The sequence below is a fragment of the Nycticebus coucang genome, chromosome 16 (assembly GCF_027406575.1).
Source record: "Nycticebus coucang isolate mNycCou1 chromosome 16, mNycCou1.pri, whole genome shotgun sequence".
NCBI classification, from domain to species: Eukaryota; Metazoa; Chordata; class Mammalia; order Primates; family Lorisidae; genus Nycticebus; species Nycticebus coucang.
In genome coordinates, this window is record NC_069795.1 from 89,503,487 (window position 1) to 89,512,415 (window position 8,929).

Sequence of the window (8,929 nt, forward strand, 5' to 3'; positions counted from 1 at the left end):
CCTGAAAGTGGGGGGTTGAGAATGGCTGCCTGGTCCCAAGGTCCCATGAGGGGCTTGTGGATATCACATGAAGCAGGAAACACCCCCACTGGGGCCTCCCTTCTCAGGCCTAGGAGCCCCAGGTTCCCTCTGAAAAGCAGGGTGGGCTGAAGGGCAGGTGAGAGGAGCAGCAGGGCCAATGATGGGTGAGAGGTGACAACTCCTGTCCAGCAGCTTCTCTCTGTGTCTGCACACACTTACACACTAGAGCACATGCGCATACACACTCCCCCCACTGTAATTAGAATGATCCCTCCAGCACCCAGGGAATGGGCGTGATTTATAAATGGGAATTGGTATAGAGAGATTTCAGCACCATCTGCTTGGGAGCAAACAGGAAGAGCTTCAATATGCTGCAGACTTGGAGGAGGGAGCCAGTTGGTGTAACAGGCTCATAAAAGCCACTCCTAATGGCCACAGGTGCTCCCCCCACCCTAGCCCCCAAGCCCAGGGGCCAGCCATATCCCTGGGAATAGTTACTGCTCTGCCAGGGCCAAGTGGCCCACAGTCCCTGCCCAAGGCCAGGCAGCCCAGAAGTGAAACTGTGGAGGAAAGAGCATGGAGCACCCAGTAAACCTGAGTACAAATACCTACAGCTGTTTACAACTGGGCTTCAGTTTATTCATCTATAAAATGGAGACAATGGCAGTAAAGAGCTGTAATGTATTAAATACTTAACCATGTGCCCAATAAAGTCAATCATCTCAGCTCCATTTGACAGATAAGGACGCTGAGGCTGGAGAGGTTAGACCTGGCCAAGTCTGCAGTAGTGAGCTGCAGGGCCAGGACTTGAGTGGAGGAGGCCACTGCTCTGAACCTTTTCTTCTTGACACTGCTCCCCATCACAGGGAAGTTGTGGGAAATTAAATGAGATAAATGCTCCGAGTTCCTGATATGGCAAGTACTCTGGATCTCTAGCTCCAGAAATTGGAAGATTCAAAGACAGTCTGAGACAGAGAGTCTCAAAGGTACCAAGGTCCATTTACACTGTGATTAGCACTCTATGCCTTGAACAACAGCTAGTCCTGACAAGTTCAGAGTACAATCTAATATTGCCTCCCCAAAATGACCTGACACCTTTTAATGACATGAATCATGATTACTGAGCATCACAGTGGTTTGGAGTTGTAAGCAGGGGTCATAATGACTGTCATTTGTTTGCCCCTCATATGGCAGGCGGAGTTATTGCTTTGTTAGTCCCACAGTGGACTCCACTGTATTTTCCCAAATCATGGTTCTCAACAAGAAGTAAGACTCAGAACCACCTGGGGTTTCTAAAAATTCAGAGCTCCTTTCTCTTCTCCCATACCTGCACCCATTGTATCAGAGCCCCTGGATGTGGCCCTTTTAATCTTGAAAGGGCCTCTGAGTGGTTCCCCCCCACTCCATACCTCCTGCCCTGCCCTGGGACCCACTTCAATTTGCAAATCCTAGCTCCGAAGATCTAGAAATCAACGGGGACCCAATAGATGAGCTGAAAGGTGAACTTTTCCCCAAAAGGACCAAAGCTTAGTTGTCCCCATGGCCCCTTGAAGCCCTGCCCTTAAGAAAGAAGTCTTACCCAAAAAACAAACCCTTAGCAACCAATTCTAAGACTGGAACAAATAAAATTAACTATCATAGTGTGCTTCCAAAAAAAAAAAAAAAAAAAGGCTGGTGGGAACAAATGCCAAATGGAAGGACCAAGAATCTTGCCAGCAGAGTAATTGGTTTGGAGAAGGGGGGATCAGGAAGGAGGTGATGCCTCCTGTACTGGGCCTGGAAGGCTGAGCAGGATTTTGATAACAGGTGAAGGTATTTCAGACAGAGGGAGCTGCCATGATATTAGGATACCATCATGCTTCAGCTTATGCCTGAGCCACAATATATAGCAGCCACAATCCTCCCACGAGGTGAAATTCAGCTCTATAAACTTGAGGGGAGAGAAGCAAATATTGAGGTTAAGTGGAGTCTTTCAGGCTGCAGGAAGAATGAAGGTCAAGGAGAGAGAGATCAGATGAGCTTGCAGGAGGTGGCACCTGGCCAGGCTGGAGAGTCAGTGTTCTTCACCTCCGTCTGTCACCCATACAACCATACACCCCACACCCAACCTGGTCAATATCACCTATCCACCCAGAGGTTACCCAAAATCCCTTGAGGACTTGGGCACCTGGCTCATAGTCTTCCTCTGTCTCCCAGCTCCTACTGTGGTTCTGGGTAACTTGAATGTGCATGTGGACATCCCAACACTGTCACTTCTTGGTTTTTCTACCTCCCCCCCCCCCCCACCTTCTCAAACGACTTTCTCTCCACTTGAGCCACTCTCATACCACCTGAAATGTCTCCTACAAAATCTTAATCTCCAGCATCCCTCCCTTGGTCCATAACATTTTCCCCCTTCTTTCCATAAAACCTGTTCTATATTCGCAGAGATTTCTCCAGTTCTCCCATTCTGTCTCACTCATTTGGCTGTGGTTGGGAATGCTGACCTTGGACAAGAGGCATTCTGCCAGGCTGCAGGCTCCTTCCTGCCTCTACAGTCAACCTTATGACCTGCCCGTTATTGGCCACATCATTCATTCTCCCCGGTACCCTTGATTCCCACACCCCATTGCCCTGCCTTTCCCAGCCCTGGAGTATTCCGCCGTCTGCTTTCCCCATCATGATTCCCAGGCTACTGGAAGGCACAGGAAAATCACCCAACCGTGCAAATTAGTGCCACTCCAGATTTATGATCCCTTACTCCAGCCCAGTCCTCCAGGCCCCTGGGCCTCTGGTGGTCAGCTCCTGTTCTAAACCTTTACCACCTTTTCAGGCTTCTGGCCTGCCCCCTTCCCCACGTATAATTAACAGAGAAAATAGAGATCTTCGGGCCAGAAAGAACCCCCTCAAGTCCCCTTTCCTCCTAGCTTATCACAGACAGGGCTCCACCTATTTCCCAGACCTCGTTGTTTTCACTGGCAGCCCACCCAGGCCTGCGGGAGCACACTCCTGCCTTAGCTACTGCGGCACCGCCCTCCCTTCCAGACCTCCTCTTACTTTCTGACCAGCTCTCCCCTGTCTCCTATGCCAGCTTCTCCCCCTCTACCCACTGCCCTTGTCCTGGTTGCCCAGGATTCCACCTATGACTTCTGCCCTTGCCCAGGCCCTATCCCTCAGATAGTCTTATCCACACCCAAGGCTTCTTCTCTAATAACGCTGGTACCTGTGACTCCTCATCCAAACTCCATGTCCTAGGGTCCTGGGTCTTCAATTGTCTAGCCTGTAACCACTTCTAAAGCAGTGTGTCCCTCTTAGCACCTTCAAACCCCATCCTCCTCTGTCTGCAGTCTTTGGATGTTGGGTTATGGTATATCCATCTGTCCAGCTCCAGCCACCCCCACACAGCACCATATCCTGTCTCTTCTGTCTCAGAGATGGCTCCCAAGTCCTCCTACCCCTTCTATCACACTGCCACTCTGTTGTTCTGATGCTTGTCATTTTTAACCTCTAACTGCTCTTTGCTTCTGACCAGCTCCCACCTTTGTATTTAATCCAAACTTCCTGCAATGGCCCACAGAGGCCATCACATTCAATATATCCGAACCCTCCCTGCTCTCCTTTCTCGCCTCTCTCCCTGCCAGCCTCCACCCAGCCACCTCTGGGACAAGCTAGAGCCCTCTGTCTAGGATGCCCTCCCTCCCACGTCCTGGACTGGGAAACTCTTGCTACTCCAACAGCCAGTTCGAAGGTCACCTTCCCGAAAACCCCAGGCCTTCCAGCAGCATCGGTTGTGTTCTCCTGCGCTCTGTTCATCCAATCTTCAGTTAGTGGATATTCTCTGGTTCTGATTTGGGGCCTTCATGAATAATGGTTGCCATGAACATTCATGTACTGATTCCTCAGAGCCCTTCCACGGAGCCCCACTTTCACCTCTGGAGGACACTTACCTTTCACTTGACCACTTAGATACTGATGGGCTGCTTCCAAAGAAGTATTTGAGAGTTCCTGTTTCCCCACTTCACCAGCACTTGGTTTTAGCAGATTATTTCATTTTTCCTAATTTGATGAATATGTAGTAGAATCTCATTGAGATTTCAATTTTCATTTCCTTGATACCCCAATAAGGTCACACACACACACACACACACACACACACATATGTTGGAGACAGAGTCTCACTATGTCGCCCTTGGTAAAGTGCCATGGCATCACAGCTCACAATAACCTCAAACTCTTGGGCTTAAGAGATTCTCTTGCCTCAGCCTCCCAGGTAACTGGGACTACAGGTGCCCGCCACAACAGGCTAGGTTACAGATATTTATTAGCCCTTTGGATTTCTGCATATTCAATTATTTGATCTAGTTTTTCCATTGAGTTGCCAATCTCCTTCTTACCCATTTGTGGGAGTTGTTCACCCTTTGCTGGTTGTATTTATTTATTGCAAAATCTTTCCCACTGTGTGATTTCCCTTCCACTCTCCTAATGTCCGTTGAAGAACTATACTTCTTGATCTTAATGTACTCACATTTATCAATCTTTTCCTTTATGGTTAGCGTTATATTTGTGTGTTGTTTAAGAAATCCTTCCCTGCCCCGAGGTCATGGGGCTATTTTTCTATGTTGTCTCATAAAGGCTTTATTGTTCCACTTTTCATATTTAGGCCTGTGCTCCACCTGGGATCCCACAGCACTTTGTACTTATTTTGTGGCACCACTGACTCCATCTGTTTATACGTCTGCCTCCTCAACTAAACAAAGAGCTCCTTTAGGGTACAAATGTGTATTTTAAATCTTCGCATTCAGAGGTCCTAACATAGTGCCTGGCACACAGTAGGCACTTAAGTGCCTGGTTTGCAGACCCCAGGTACAGCTGCTTCTAGACGGAAAGGCTCTCTCTTCTCAAATTCTCTACCTTTGCTAACTCCTGCCCTCCCCAGAAAGCTAATGTTCAAGGCATAAACGTGCAGGAGCTGGGCACAGTTCTAGTGACACAGAGCCAAAGATGATGAAGTCTCAGCCTTGAAGAAGCTGGTCACCCAGCACCTAGTTTCCTGATGCTATCCAGAACCCTTACACACAGATGTGGGAAGGCAGAGAGACCTTGGTTCAAATCCCAGCTCTGCCTCCCATCATCTGTGTGACCTTGGGCAAGTCATTTCAGTATACTGTGTTTCAGCATTCTAATTTGTTAAAAGGGAAAATAACAGATGACTTACCAGGTTGTTGTGAGGGCTAAGTGGAAGGGTAAACATAAAACGCCAGCAGGTGCTAGACACGTGGTAGGTGTCCAGAGGCTGTTGGGTTGGGTAAATGATGGAACGGTTGAATGAGTAAATGAATGAACTGGTTTGGGGTCTGAAGGGGGAGAGCTAGAACTGGGAGGGGGCAGGGGCTTCTTGTGGGTCTGTTGCAGGCCTTCCTTGTCATAGTAACCGCTGTCAGCAAATGTTTCCCAGACAGGAATCCCCTTCAGGGCTCCCTTCCCCAGCCCACTGCATTTGTTGACTCAAAACCTCACCACTGCCAATTTAGCCTGCAGTAAGGAAGGGGGGTGGGGAGGGGGAGAGAGGTGTAGGAGGGAGTAGAACTATACAGAAAGGGGTCTTTGTCTGAGCACTGTGTGGCATTTCAGATTTCAGCAGAGAGTTTTTGTTATGTTTTTTCTTAACCTCCTAAAGAGCTGAGTGGGCTGCACTTACAATAAGAGGTATATGAGTTAGACAGCAGGGAGGACTTCCCATGGGCTCTCTGTGTTAGGTAGTAGAACAATGGAATGGGTTGCCATTGACCCAGGCCACCCATTCTATTGTCCCACAAGGGCCCTGGGGAGTCCATCTGCCGCTTAGGTACAGAAGCAGGGGTGCTTTCCCATGCAGAAACTCCCAGGGGCTCAATGCTGTGGCTTCCCCATTGCTCCTCTGCCTGCTGAGTGACAGCCTCCGTGTTCAAGAAGTTCTTCTGAACCCAGTAGCCATTGGACCTTCCCGCTCCAAGTGGGCCTCTTACCACATGCTGTTCTCTGGTTTAGGCTTCCTCTCCTGTGGCTCCTTTGGGGCATCCTTAGATTCTAAGGGTGTTGAGGCTCCACCCAGGCTCTCCACTGATTCTTCAGAGCCCTTCCACTGAGCCCCACTTTCAGGCCAGCCCATCACCCCCATTCACAGCCAAGGAGAGGGAGCCTAGCCCACAGGCCCTGGCCTCCTGCCATCCCACCACTGGCCGGCCCCAGCCCCTGAGCACCACGCTGGGGCCTTCTCCGCCCCTTGATGCCTTCCCCATCTCTTTCCGTGTCATCCTGCTTCCTCCATGCCAATGCACACACGTGTTCATCAGCCTTCTCTCTGGTGCTCCCAGACCCGTGTTGGTCTGTGTCTGTAAGGCACTCCCTACTCTGGCCCTTGCTTCTCTCTCTGCCTCTGTCTGGCCTCTCTGCCTGCCTTTCTTTCTGTCTCCTCTCCTGTTTGTCACTGTCTGACTCGCTCTGTCTATCACTCTGTTTCTATCTTTGTATGCATCTCTCAGTCCATCTCTGACCTGTCCGTCTCTCTTTTGGCACGTGTGTCAATCTCTCCGCTCTCTCTCGCTGCGCTTCTGGCCCTGTCCCTCTCATTCACTGTCCCTGCCTCATCTCTCAGTCTCTAACTCTGGCTCTCCCTCTAAGTCTCTCTTGTGGACACTTGGCAGGCCTGTGTCAGAGCCAGAGCCTGCCCAGCAGCCAGGCTATTTGCCCCCGGTGGCCCCCACCTCTGGCATCACCTTGGGGACAGGCTTTCCCAACAGCTGCCAGGCGAGAGCAGGTCCTGTATCCCCTAGCCCCGTTCTGTGAGAGGAGTCCCAGGGGGCTGCAGCCTGTCTTAACTCAGCACCTGCTGAGGCCTCCTTTCTTCCCTTTTCACCTCCCTCTCCCAGACTTAAACTCGGTGCCCCCATCCCTTGAAGTCGCTGGGCCCTGGCTGTGAGCCCAGCACTACTCAGAGCTCCATGGGAGTTCATGATCCACTGGGATGGCCCTGCACCCCTACATAGAAGACGGAGTGGGAAGTGCAAGGCAAAAGAATCTGGGCCCAAGGTGAGCCACACGCTGAAAACCCCCAAGGAAGGGAGACCAGGGTCTGCAAGGTATGTCAGAGGGGTAGTTCCAGCTAATAGGAAGGTGAGGGACCATGTTCAGATAACAGGCCCTGACTGATCAGAGCTCAGAGGTGCAAATAATTAAGGGCCCTTTGGGGGACAGTGGTTTAAGACTAGAACTAAGTTTTATGGAAGCACTTGAGAACAGAAAGAAGATTCAAAACTATGCTTATGGAGGTAGGTGGAGGTGGCAGAAGTTTTCACAAATGACAATGACATCTGAATTGGATTCTGAATTAACTCAAGGTGAAGGAGAGGAAAAGGGCATGTCAGGCTAAACAACCAGCACGTGTCAAGGCAGAGAGGCTCAGAAGTGCTCAGGAAGAGAGAAAGGCATCATAATGAGGAGCAGAAGGGGGCCCCTGGGGTAGGACCCCAGGAGTGGGTCTAGGTTCTACCTGCCAGGGAAGGGTTTTGCACAGGAGAGCGACACTGCTTTTATTTGTTTTAACTTTTTTTTTTAATTGAGACAGAGTCTCACTCTGTCGCCAGAGTCTCACTGTTGTCCTCAGTAGAATGCTGTGTCATCACAGCTCACAGCAACCTCCGACACTTGGGTTAAGCAATTCTCTTGCCTCAACCTTCCTAGTAGCTGGGACTACAGGCGCTCGCCTCAATGCCCGGCTATTTTTTTGTTTGTTTTAGCAGGCCTAGGCCAAATTCGAACCCACCGAGCCCCAGTACATGTGGCTGGTGCCCAACCACTGAGCTACGGGTGCCCAGTCTTTGTTTTAACTTTTTAATAAATCACTGGCAGCTGTTTGGAAGATGGACTAACAGGAAGGGAGACTAAGGGCTGAGATAGCAGCTAACAGCTACTGCAGTGGTCTTGCCAAGAGCCCAAAGAGTTATAGACCAGAGATGTGCTCACAGGAGTGGGGACAAGAGGGTACTTGGATGGCATCTTCTGAGGTAGACCAGAAAGGTGGGGACAGAGAAGACATTGGGGGTGTCTGAAACTTCCAGCTTAGGGAACACAGGAGAGGAGATGTTTGGAGAAAAAGACCAAGCACATTGGGTTTGAGATGTCCATGGAACCTTCTGGGGCAGAACTCCCTCCCTTCCCCTTCCTCTCCTGGCAGCTGACAGAGGTGTGGAGGCTCAGAGGGGGCCTGGGTGGCACAAAGAGGTCTGGGAGTCGGCCGCTTGTGAGGCCAAGCAGAAGCCGAGCTTGGGTCTGATCTATTTATGGCTAATTCCAGCTCCAAGGCAAGAAAAAGGTAACAAAAGGCTCAGGGAGGACACTGCCTGGTGCCCTGAGTCTGATTTTTTCAGTGTCTTCTCACTCACAGCCCTGACATACCCCACATCCTACATACACGCGCACACACACACATCAACACACACACACGTGCACACCCAGGGAACTGGATCAGCAATGGCACCAAATGTTTCAGGCCAACCAACAAGTATTTCAAAGGCCAATTGCCTCTCCTCCATCCCACCCATCCCCCACACAACTGCTCTTCTGAGCAGCTGGAAGCAGAGCTGGGGTGGGGGGGCAGCAAAAATAAATCCCATTTTCTGCTCCTTTTCAGTGCTAGGCTGAATTCTCCGCAGATGGGGGATTAGACCGACCTGAGTTCAGTTCTGCCTGTGGGGAGGGTGATGGGCAGGGCAGGGGCTGAGCTGGGCAGGGGTGCAAGTGTTCTATGACAGGGCTAAGAATAACTGCTCCTGCCCAGCCTGACACCCTGTCCCACTTGCTTAGGCTCAAGTTGTTCCCATGTGTGGAAGACAGACAGATACAAGGTGTCTGCGTGGGGCATGAGACAATGACCGAGGCTGGGGGTGCGTTT